The following is a 13,329-nucleotide window of genomic DNA, read 5'->3' as shown; positions in this document are numbered from 1 at the left end:
CTCAACTATTTTGTGCAGGATGTTCATACTGTGTACATACTTTGTTACATGTAATACTCTGTCACATACCAAAATTAGGTCACTGCCTTTTGTATTTTGACCTTAACCAATTAAAGAAATTGGGTTTTGGGGAAATATCTCCTCAACTAGTTCAATCAGGATATTCATATTTGGTACATGAGTAGGTATATTGTGTAATATACCATAGTGTTCAATCTAAAGCAATTTAGCATGGCGCGGTGTCATGCCCTTTTCCTGATGTCATGCCCTTTTTTCCGGCGCCATGCCCTTTTTCTCATTCAAACCTATCGACAACAGAGCGCCATTTATTTCTTTTTGGTAAAAGTAATCTTAAAACTACATTAGACCACTGGTCGTCTCTAACGAAAAAAGAAAGATACAACGAGTTAAGTTCATTCTATGAAATTTAAATTGAGGGAATTTTACATGACCTGAAGTTATGAAATAATGCCCCCCTCCCCCCTTTATACTAGTTTTTTCTGAATCTGTGTAATTTTATTTTTGGAAGGCAAGTACATGAAGATGCATATAACACTTTCTCAAAAAGAGAAAGTATATACATGTAGGATGTATTGCAAAGTTATATATATTACTAAATATTGTTGCCTTTAAAATCAAATAATTATGATAACAAAGTGCCCTAAAAATCCGAAAATTGCATAACGTGTGCCCTTTTAAGGCAAAATTCTGTGTGCCTTTTTTCTTTCTATACCAAAAGTAGGTCACCGCCACCTATATTTCCATTGTTTTTTTTTTACAGAGTTTACAGCCCTTGACACTTCGAATATCTCCAGAATAGTAGATTAATTTTTTCATCGCAACTCCTCTTCAATGGTTTGAGGGAAAATGTTTTGAAACTTTGTAAAAAGTAAAGGCATGATATGAAGATGCACATGGAGGAGGGGCATTATGGTCCATTGTTTTTAATTTTTTTAAAGAGTTACAACCCTTACCACTTTCAATTTTAGTCAAAATATAGGTTAATCTCATAACTTTGCCATTTCTGCTGACTTACTACCACTTTGAGATACATCTATTTGTCATTTTCAGTATTGATGCTTCATCAACTCAAGATCATATATGCCAGTATGTCCATGATGGGAACAAGATGGCTAATGCTGTCATGAAACTTTTGACTTTTGAGAGGCATTGTCTATGCTTGTTTGCTGTCAGAGATATTCAAGAGAAAGAAGAAATACTGTATAACTATGGAGATACTCAGAATCTCTGGTGGAGAAATAAGGTACAGATATTGAAGAAAGCATAATAATTTCTCAATCTACTGTGATTGACTTGATCCATGATATCAAATGTTCAATGAACTGGATTAAATTTCTTTAGATATAAAGTTATATAATGATTTACCCTTGAATTGAGGCATTAATACAAATTTGAAATTTGATAACCATGAAGATGAATAGTTTCAGTTTACATTGTATTTTGAGTTTTTCACCTCTCAACCTATACTTGAAGTTTATGGCTTTTCTCATCCCATGGAAGGAAATGATATATATTATTACTCATTACTTGACTTCACCTAAGCCATGAATTGATTGCTTTGTTTTACATTCATGTCATTTCATAGAAAATTCAGTATTATGGACCATTTTATCTCACGTGGAACAGCAGTTTTATGTGAGTTTTTCTGATCACAATTTTTCCGTTGTCTGTCCTTCGTATTTTTTTTAAGTGTTAGACTTCTTCTCTGAAATTGCTAGGCAAATTTCAACCAAACATGGCAGGAAGCATTATTGCGCGGTGGGAATTCAAATTTATTCAAATGGTGCCCTTGGCACCTAGGGTTCTGTACTTAAGGGCCAAAAAGGGTGAAAATGTACCATTTCTGAAAAAATCTTCTTTTCAGAAGGCACTGGAAAGAATGATAAGATTTTATGCATGGGGCATCTAAAGGACCATGAGATTCAAGTTCATTCAAGAGAAAACGATCTGCAAACTTTGGGGCCGATATAGGGGGTTCAAAGTTTGACGTAGGCTTATATAGGAAATAAGATTTAAAAAATTGTGAAAGTACATGGCAGAACCACTTGATATTTTGCATGAAGCTTCCTAGCAACAAAAATTGTTAAAGTGATATTGGTTTGTCAACTTGTCGACTGCCCATAAGGGGATGGGTGGGGATGGGGTGGTGGTTTCAAATTTTACCTATGGGAGTAGGTTCAAAGTTAAACATATGCTTATATAGGTAAAGATATAAAAAAAAATATTCTGCGAAAGTACTAATAAGACTGGACATGAGAGGCCTCATGATTAAAAATGTGATCCCATAACCACTTTGACATGGAGGCCCCTATACAGTAAAAGATATAAAAATGTTCTTCTGTGAAAGTACATGTACTAAGCAGAATGATTAGATATTTTGCATGAACTTCCCAGCAACAAGAGGAGTCAAATTATTCAAGGGAAATCAATCCATTGACTTAAGCATGTTAAGGGCCTGCAAGTGGATGAAAGTTTAACAAAGTCTTATACTGGAAAAGATATAAATTGTCTTTAGTGGAAGTACTGAGCAGAATGACTTGGTATATTGCATAAAGCTTTCTAGCAACTTTTATGTTTAGGTGAGCATTGTGGGCCATTGGCCTCTTGTTTATATATAACTGTATTATAGGTAGTTACAAATTGTAAATTTCCAATTTTTCTGCTGAAGTGGGGCAATGGTGTCACTTGGACATATCTAATACTATCTTTGCAGTTAGATTTCTTAATTTTTTACCCCTCTGCCAATTTTGGCCTAAGGGTATTGTCAACACAAAGTCAGATGGGAGTGTATTAGTGTTTGTGTGTGTGTGCATTAGACTATGGTTTCCAGGCCATACATCCTTTGATTTTGGAGTAAGACCACTGAATCTTACCAGGATGTTCACTTACATAGGGTAGATGTGCATTTCAGAGTCAAATGTCAGGTTGACATTTGGGGAGGTTACTATAACTTAAAATAGCAAAATTGTTTTAGGAAAATATTTCCTAAACTATAAAAGATGGATCATTGAACTTTGGTAGGATGTTTACTCAGATAGAGTAGATATGCCTTTTGGGGTAAAAGTATCAATTTGACCTTTGGGGAGGTCAATGTAAATTAAAATAGAAAAATCTTAAGTATAGGAGATGGATCATTGAAACTTGGTAGGATCTTTACTGATATAGTTTATATTTGTTTTTTGGGGTTAAAATGTAAATTTGACCTTTGGAGAGATCACTATTATTAAAAATAACAAATTTGTTTACTAAAAATAGCAAATTAGCTATCTCCTAAACTATAGAAGATGGATCATTGAACTTTCTCAGGATGTTTACTCAGATAAGGTAGATATTGGGGTCAAAATGTGAATTTGACCTTTGGGGAGGTCATTGTTACATGTACTGAAAATATAAAAAAAGTCTTAAATTTAGAAGATTATTGAAACTTGGTAGGATGTTAATCAGATATGGTAGATTAGCCTTTTTGTGTCAATATGTCAAAATGCTGAGGGTTAATCTGCAAGTTTGGAGAACCTATTTTTATTTTACTCATGACCGTTCATTCCTTACCATGAGTTGGCATTGTATCATTTTATACTCTTTTTCAGTGGAACATACATGTAATGGAAACACAGAAAATGATGAAAATGGACAGGGTGACTATGAGGGAAGCAGTAGCTGCAGCAACCAAAGGAACAAGTCAGGTAAAGCTGTTAATCAATTATGTCTCCCCCAGCAAAAGGAGTACAACAATATACCATGGTGTTATAAATTGTGATACAGAAGTTTCGGTTTGATTCATGATACATGTATGTTAATCCACCCAAATGATATGGCTCCATTTCATTTTTAACTCACTATAGCTGAAAGCTCATGTGAGGTTTTTTGATTAGTTTGTCTGTCATCCGTCAGTCTGTAAACTTTCCGCATTTTCAATTTCTTCTCCAGGCCAATTTCAACCAAACTTGGCAAAACGTATCATTGCGCGATGGGGATTCAAGTGTGTTCAAATGGTGCCCCTAGTCACAGGGTTTTGTGCTTATGGGCCCAAATGGTTAAAAAGGTACCATTCTTAAAAAATCATCTTGTCATAAAGCACTGGAGAGAATGATTTGATATTATGCACGGGGCATATAAGCGACCATGAGATTCAAGTATATTGTTATTGGTTCTATCCTCCACCAATAAAAACTGGACACCATTGTATGATGGAAAATTGTTGAGTGTGGCAAAAAAAAAACAAACAAACAAAATCAGGGAATGAAAAAAGGTGTCATCAATGTAGTTAAGACAGTAAAAGATGTCTCTTGCAGATGTGAATATGGCATTTTTCCATAAAATAAAGCATCCCACATGACTATGCTATCTTCACTTGAGGGCACAAAAAGCAACATGATCATCCTTGCACTTCCAAACTTGGATTTTAACATTTTTTTGCATGAGAAGCAAAAAAAATTAACAGTAAAGAATTTAAGAATATGTGAGGTAACCATAAATGCATCAACAACTAGTGCAGATGTTGCAAATTGAATTAATTTTAGTAGATTTGGTCGTTGTGGTACTTAGGTTTAAGTATATCGGGGCACCTATTAATACTAGCTAGTGGGTTCAAACTTTTTTTTTTGGTAGGGCACTGGCTTTTAAATCTGAAGGTTGTATTTGAGACTTAGTGATACTTCCTAACAATTACACTTCATTTCTTTCACAGTAAAGTGGTAATTGGAGGACGCACAGCTTTTGCAGGAGCAATTTTAGGATTTAGCATAAATTCATTCATGCTTCGCTCAAATTTTTGCTAGGAAGAAGTTTTGCTTTTGTAGCATGATACAAAAATGATGATCAAATATATTTTGAGTGTATTTTACAACTAATTTAATCTCCTTATGATGTTGAATGTTTGGCCGGGTTGCAGAACCTGCATTCAGCTTTGAAGTATGGTGAATGCCAGGTGATCAGCTGGCTGAGCGGACCACTTGTGCATTCAATGTACTTTGTGTAATCAAATCATCTCACACCTCTAACTTGACATCCTTCAAACTTTGTACAATTGTATGGATACATTAAAGATGTATTTTTGACTTTTTGGAAGCGCTCTGACATTTTTCCAAAATTTACATTTAGTTGAACTTTGTCACTTTCACAACTTGTTTTGAAATAGACATTACCTACTTTGTAAAATTGACTCCTCTCATAGCGTTTACTTTACATTGTTCAGACCTTGCTTGTACAGTTGTAATGAACACATTGAAGATATGTATGTGATTTTTAGGAAGTGTTCAGACATTTTTTGGAAAAGTTTACATGTAGTTGAACTTTGTATTTTTCTCAGTATGTTATTAACTCCTCTCACAGCTTTTATTTGATATTCTTCAGACCATGTACAGTTGTAATGGACACGAAGAAAATCTGCATGTGGCACTTTAGAAGTGTGCTACATGTTCATATCTTTGTAATTTTCCCAGCATGATATCTAAAGGCATGGCCTAAAATATTTCATTTTATGTCAGTGAATAATGTATTAAATCAACCATGCCATTTTGGCCAATTTTAGTATTTCTTGAAACCAACCCTAACCTTAACGTCTATACCTGTAGTCTGTAATGCATATTTAAATATATTTCAGGTTCTGTTCAGGAGTCCCTAAATGGTATTCAATGTTCTGCAATGCTTCCAGGTATAGTTATGCTTTCATTGTTCTTTCGAATAATTTAATCAGTGCTTTAACATGAAGATGTTTAATAAGCTCTGTTTTAATGTGATGAAACTTTGAAACTTGAACACAAGGATGTAAAAACTGTATTCTCAGATATTTGAGTCATCTGTTTTTCTCTCTTGATCATTTCTTTTTACCTCATTTTGGGTATTGATCTACATAACATTCTAAGTTACATTTCGGGAAATATTGCCTTTTACAATTTACTGACTTCTTAATTTCCTAATGAATAAGTAGACTACTGATGAATTCCATTCAATTTTAGAGGAAACTTGTTATGTTAATGAAGAAGATACTAACGGTGATGATGAACAGGTGGAATCAGTTCAAAAGAATGTTCCTAGGACATCTACAAAATGCTCAGGCAAGAATTAAGTTTCATATTATATTTGCTCTACTGTTCTTAAACAATTGGATTATGCAATTTAATCAACTTTTGCTTATAAACCGAAGCCATTGAGGTGTCATTCCATGTTCTGTCATATTTTAACTGTCCATTCATCCAGAACTGTATTACTTTTGTTACTGCTTCTCAAAGGGCAAGGTCTCTGGCTTGAGTACAACTGCAGTTAACATTTTTATACGCCCGTCTTAAGACGGGACGTATTTGGTATGGCGTTCATGTCCGTCCGTCTGTTAGCTTTTTCGTGTCCGACCCGTAACTTAAATACTACAAGGCCTAGAATCATCAAACTTTGTCTGTAGATACATCTTGGGTAGAAGGTGTGTCGCACATTAAAACCAGGTCACTGTGACTTTTCATTAAGAAGATATGGCCATATATGGCAAAAACTTGTCCGGCTCATAACTTGAAAACTATTAGACCTAGACCTAGAATCACCAAAATTGGTCAACTAATGCATCTTAGGTAGAAGGTGTGTCGCATCCTACTTTAAGGTCACTGTGACATTTAATTAAGGTGATATAAAAAAGAATGTTTTAATGGGTACAATCTATACTGTTAACAGTATGTGACGGGCGTATCATGTGCCGTGGCGGTGCACTTTATTAAATGTGTAAACAAGGCATCACACCTTCATTTAAATTAGAACATGGATATATTTAACATGGATGACATTATGTGAGAATACCAATAAAAACATGGATGCCATTATATACATGTAGCTGAAAAATTGTTGAGTGTGGAGATAAACAATCAATAATCTCATAAAAACAAAGCAAATACAGAGGACAAGTTTGACTTTGATGACATATTATGCTAGAAATACTGCCCTTGAAAATTTTAATTCCACCACTTTTAACTTCAGATGAAATATCAGAATGTGATATGTTGGATTTACATTTAGTGCAAAAGTATATTGAGCAAAGATGAAGGTCAAAATTGTTTTAAAGTTGATGGTATTTGTCTTTTCAAAGTTACTGTCCTTGAATTGTTAGATTTTAATAACCATTGTTAAAGTGAATGATAATTGTATTATGGGTCAGTACAAGGAATTCTTGAGGAGATGAGCGGTAGGGAAACAAACAAATTGTCTTCTCAGAAAGACTTACTGTAGTTTCATCATTTTTTGTCGATCATCAATTTTCGTGGATTTTGTTGTTGACTTCATACATGAATTCAAATGTTCAACGAAATGTTATAATTACCTATATATGTTAAATATAAAACATTCATCCATGAATTCAAATATCCTAGAATCTATGCATCTTTGCTTGAACCGAAGCACCTACTGAAAACCATGTAATTCCATGACCGGGAATATTAATGAAACCAAAGTAACTATTTTCAGTAAAGCTTCTCAAGAAAATACAGCTTTGCCCCATCCATCTCACTGCGTTGTACTGTTATTGCTTCTTGCTGGTTTACACCAGTAAAATCAACACAACCACCAACAGCCATAAAACAGATTTGTAATGTTAGACAAGCTAGATGGCAACATTTAAAAAGACATAACTTTCATATTTTGGAAGACACATTATTTCGTTTTGGTGTTCAAATTATAATGCATTTACAGTTAATATAAAATCATACTTTTTGTTGTAGTGAAATGGTCAAGAGAAGATAGCATTATTGTAAGAAATCATTTTAGGGACTTTGTATATCAGACTGCCATCTGCTCCACAAATGAGAGACCACTGCAAAGTAAGCATTTGTAATGAATACATGTAATGTAAATATATATAGAATGGAAATGATTACATGAAGGTTGTTAGATAAGATCGTAATGAATTTTATTATGATCTCCCTTAGTTTACAAAGGTTGTGATTAAGGGCTAATTATACCCCCACAAGGATAGGGGGTATACTGTTTTACCCTTGTGTGTCATTCCATCCTTCTGTCCATCATTCCATCTGTAACACCTTTCTGTTTGCCATATCTCAAAAATTATACAACTTAACATCTTAGAATTTTGTACATAGCTTTATATGGATGAGATGTATTGTGAGATGCAATTTCAGATCCATCGGACATCTACTTCCTGTTTGCCGAAAACTTAGAATTTTTCGTATGCAGTGGTCAGATACAACATTTTTCGTAACATATTTCTCAGCAACTATACATCACAGGCTACAGATTTTTTTGCATGAAGATTTCTATAGGTATGATGTATTTAGGGATGCATTTTCAGATCCATTGGACAACTTCCTGTTTGCTGAGAACTTGGACGTTTAGAGCGGGGGTATCACTAGTGAGCATTGGCTCACAGATTCCTTGTTTTCATTAAAAATAATTTGGAATTAAATGTTTATAGGACATCTTTGGTTTCTTTTGTAGGCAAAGAGGCCATTCTTCAATTTCTCGCAACAACTAACTTACAGAGCATCAGAGGTTTAACTGCACATGAACAATACACCAAAGTCAGAACAAAGCTATTTAATGACAGACTGTGAGAACAAAAACAGCAACATCCATGACAAAAATGTCAGGAACAAAGTAAAAGCAATAAACAGATTTTAGATCTACAGTTGAAGCTGATACATTACCCTATTGTCTGTCCATCTGTTGTCATTTCTTGTCATCACATTTCCTTCTAAGTTAACGAGAAGATTTGCATGAGACTTTACCGGAATGATTTCCTAGTGATTTAGTTGGTTCTAATGAATTTTATGGAGTTCAACCCCTAAGGAGCCATGACTTAAAAAGTCATCACATTTCCTCCTAGGTTATTGATTGGAATTTGATGAAACTGAACAAGAATGATCCCCTAGTTTCCAAGATTTCTGAATGTCACTTTCCTTTTTATTCTTTGAGCATAAGGGTTAAAACTTGAATTGAGACATGATCTATGTCTTTGAGGTCAAAAGGTCAAGGTCACTGGCCTGAATGAATACTTATATTTTACAGTTTATAGCTCTACTGAGCTTATGTGATACCCTGTCGTCTATCCATCTGTAAACTTAAGGTTCTTTGCATGGAACATATTTTGATAAAACTCATAAAATGAGCTGGTAGTGGTCTAGATGGTACAAATCCAATTTTATTGGGTTCTGACCCCTAGGGGTCGAATAAGGGGCCACACCCTTAAAACTTGTAATAGCATTTCCTGAGGTAATGAATGGATTTTGATCAAACCTACCTAGAATGATTCCCTAGTAGTTTAGTTGGTCTTAAATTTTCATAGGGGTCTGACCCTCAGGGGCCCAGTAACTGCCACATCCCAAAAAGTTTGTTATTTGCCTCTCCTCCTAGGTTATAAGTTGCATTTTGAGGAAACTTACTATGAATGATACCTGACTAGTGTGATTGGTTCAAATAAGCTCTCATGGTGGTCCTACCCCTAAGGGCTTAGTAAGGGTGAACCCTAAAAAATTGTTATTGCATCTCTTCCTACATTATTGGTTGGATATTGATAAAACTTACTCAGAATAATCCCCAAGTGGTCTAGTTGGTTTTATAAATTTTTATGGGGGTCAGAACTCCAGTTCCCACTTAGGGGCCAAGCCCTAAAAAGTTTGGTATCACAACTTCTCCTAGGTTTTTGGTTGTGTTTTGATGAAACATACCCAGAATGTTCCCTTATTGGTCTAATTAGACCTTATAAATTTTCATGGGGGTCCGTTCCATATGGGCCTATTTAAGGGCCACCCCAAAAGTTCTCCTAAGGCAATGGATGGATGTTGATAAAACATACAGCATAATCCTCTAATGGTGTAGTTGGTCCTAATGAATTTTTATCGGGGTCAGACCTCTAGGGATCCCATTAGGCACTTCAAGTTTGTTGTCCCATCTCCTACTCCTAGGTATTTGGTTCGATTTTGATGAAACTTATGCAAATTGATCCCCTAGAAGATTATTTGTTCTTATGAATTTCATAGGAATTGATCCAGTTAATGGCCATCCCCAAAAAAGATTATTATTGCATCTCCTCCTATGTCATTGGCTGGATTTTGATAAAATTTTCGCAGAATAATCCCCTAGTGGTGTAGTTTGTCCTTATGAATTTCCATGGGGCTCTTGACCCAGTCTGACAAAGTAAGAGGCAACCCCTTAATAAGTCTGTCATTGAATCTTTTCTCAGGTTTTTGGTTGGATTTTGGAAAAAACTTTCCCAGATTGATCATCTGGTTGTCTAGTTGATCCTTATGAATTTTCATAGTTGTCTGACTGTAGGGGCCAAGTAAGGGTAATCACATCTCCCAGGTTATTAGTTGGAATTTGATGAAACTTACTCAGAATAATCGTCTAGTGCTTTAGTTGGTGCTGATGAATTACCATGGGTGTCCTACCCCTACAAGCCCAATCAGGGACCACATCCAAAAAGTAATGATGGCATCCTCCTATGTTATTGGTTGGATTTTGTTGAAACTGACCAAGAATGATCCCCTAGTGTTGTAGTTGGTCCTAAAAAAACTCCATCCTTAGGGGCCCAGTAAGAGGTCACATCCAAAAGAGTATGTTATTGCATTTTCTCCTAAGATACCAGCTGGATTTTGATGAAACTTGCCCTCAATGATCCCCTGATGTAGTTTGTCCCAATTCTTATGTGGACAAGTCCCAAGGAACAAAGTTAAGGCTATGCCTAAGTATATTTTAAGAATTTAATTATTTCTGCATATGTCAGTAGAGCATCGGGTCCTCTTGGACCTTTCATGAACATGCTGTAACCTACCTACAGGTGGGGATACTCATTTAAATTTCACTTTAAATAATATAATCATGTTGTCATGAATTCTGAAAATGCTTTATGTACATCTCTGAGAAATCATAGTTACTGTTTAAATTGCAATAATGTCTTAAATACTGGGAGATTGTTTCAATAAATGTTAAAATGTTGCTGTATGATTTGTTTTCTGTCATTTTATGTAGATTAACCTGAGGAAACTAGGTTCTGTTAAAGGAAAAATCTAGATTTAAATTTAGTTTTGCTCAACAACTTCTCCTGTGGTTTGTCTTGTTTTTCAACAGAAGTCATCAGTTTATGATTGGTTTTCAGAATTATTGTACATGAATTAGAAATACTAGGTAAGGTCAAATATTCAACAGAAATATTTTTGAAGTGAAATAGGACTGCAAATGAAGTCTGAAAGATTCATGAAAGAGAAAACTTGTGTGCACTAAGACCAAGAATCTTACTGAAGCTGCCTTGATGAGAGGCCAATATACATTGTATATATCACAAGGTCAGGCACTCCTATATTCAATTTTCAAGGGGAAGACATTGCTTTTGTACTTTCTGTCCACCTGTCTGTCATAAAATCTTGTAAACACTTCTCCTTCTATATGGCTTATTTATAGGATAGACTTGAAACTTTGCAAAATGTTTCATTGCCATTTAAAGATATGGATATTATCTAGACGTGAGGATCCAATTATTTTCCTAGAAGTTACAATGGATCTAAGCGGGATGGAAGGTGTAAAATAGCTTGTGAACACTCCTCCTCCAATATTGCTTATCTGATAGATTTGAAACCTTGTACAATGCTTCATTACCATTTGAAGATGTGCATATCGTCAGGATATGAGGATCCAATTATTTTTGTGCAAGTTATAGTCGATCTAAGAGGTGGAAGGTATGAAATAGATTGTGTACGCTTATCATATAGCCTTTAAACTTTGTACAATGCTTCATTACCATTTGAAGATGTAACTACCATCAGGATTTGATGATTCAATTATTTTTGTCCAAGATATAGTGGATCTAAGAGGGGTGAAAGGTAAAAAATCTCTTGCGAACTCTTCTCCTCATACATCACTTATCACATAGCCTTGGAAATCTTGTAAGATGCGTCATTACCTTTTGAAGATTTGCATGGTGTCAGTATATGATGATCCATATATTTTTGTACACTTATAGTGGATCCAAGAGGAGTAGAAGGTATAAAATATCTTGTAAACACTTCTCGTACATCAATTATTGCATAGCCTTGAAATATTGTACAATGCTTCATTACCTTTGTAATGCCCATATCATCAGTATATGAGGATGGAACTATTTTTGTACAAATTATATTGGATCTAAAAGGGGTGGTAGCTTATGAATGCTTCTCCTCATAAATCACTTAACGCATAACCTTGAAACTTTGTACAATGTTTCATTGCTAATTGAAAATGTGCATAATATAAGGGAATGAAGATCTATTAATTTTTTAAAACGTTATAGTGGATCTAAGAGTGGTGGAGGATATAAAATAGCTTGTGAATGCCTTTCCTCCTATATTGCTAGTTGCATCACCCTGAAACTTTGTACAATGCTTCATTTCCACTTGAAAATGTGCATTTCATCAGGATATGAAGTCCATTAAAAGTTTCACTGAATTTAGTGGGATCAAGGACGTAGAACTGCTTATCAATACTTCTCTTAGAAGGCTTATTACATAGCCTTGAAATTAAATTTTACAATGATTCATTACCATATGAAGATGTGCATATTGTCAGGATATGAGGATCCAGTTATTTTTGGACATTATATAATTGTTGTAAGAGGGGTGGAGATTGCAAAACTTCTCCTACATGGCTCATCACTTAACCTTGAATCTTTGTATGTTGCCTCATTACCACTTGGAGATGTGCCTATCATCAGGATATATGATAATCCAAACATTTTTGTAAATGTTACAGTAGAAATATTCTGAATCTGTATAATATCAATTTGGGGAACAAGGGAGACATTTGTTTTTACTAAAAACAAGATCTAATTTACATTATATATGATGCAACTGTGAAAATTAAGCACATAACCATTCGTTCTGTCTCTGTGTGAAACTGAAATGGTAAAAACTGCAAGGAAACAATGGTCAACTTAAATCACAAAAATATATATTGGTCTCCCTAAACTATGCAGAAAGATTACAAATGAAGGTCCACTTAAGCCATATATTGCAAATTATATATAAGGTCCACTTAAGCCATGTATTACAAATTATATATACTGGTCTCCCTAAAGAATACGTAAGGATTACACATTATTAGGGAGACCGATTTTTTTGTATATTTTTATGCGCACCGTTATGTGGAATTCATTGGCACAGGGGCAAATTTGGTACTCTTTTACTAAGAGAAATGTTATTTGTTTCTTGAAATGTGCAAGGATTAGAGAAATGTATATTGTCCCCTTAAGCCAGATTTTATAGAATGGTCTACCTAATGTAGAAATCAGATATATATATATATATATATATATATATATATATATATATATATATATATCGTCCA

General features: G+C 34.6%; 2 long non-coding RNA genes across 2 annotated transcripts; both read left to right on the top strand.

Annotated features, from left to right (window-relative positions):
• The first annotated feature begins 1,153 nt into the window (after positions 1-1,153).
• LOC130049350 (uncharacterized) lies at positions 1,154-6,095 on the top strand. The gene is made up of 4 exons (XR_008797862.1): positions 1,154-1,264; positions 3,609-3,704; positions 5,624-5,674; positions 5,979-6,095. It is a non-coding gene; the product is annotated as an uncharacterized LOC130049350 (long non-coding RNA).
• Positions 6,096-7,524: 1,429 nt separating this feature from the next.
• LOC125660850 (uncharacterized) lies at positions 7,525-10,950 on the top strand. Its single transcript, XR_007364494.2, has 2 exons — positions 7,525-7,817; positions 8,452-10,950. It is a non-coding gene; the product is annotated as an uncharacterized LOC125660850 (long non-coding RNA).
• Positions 10,951-13,329: the final 2,379 nt, after the last annotated feature.

The sequence above is a fragment of the Ostrea edulis genome, chromosome 8, assembly GCF_947568905.1.
Source record: "Ostrea edulis chromosome 8, xbOstEdul1.1, whole genome shotgun sequence".
In the NCBI taxonomy this organism is placed as follows: Eukaryota; Metazoa; Mollusca; class Bivalvia; order Ostreida; family Ostreidae; genus Ostrea; species Ostrea edulis.
This window is presented reverse-complemented; position numbering and strand designations above follow the sequence as displayed.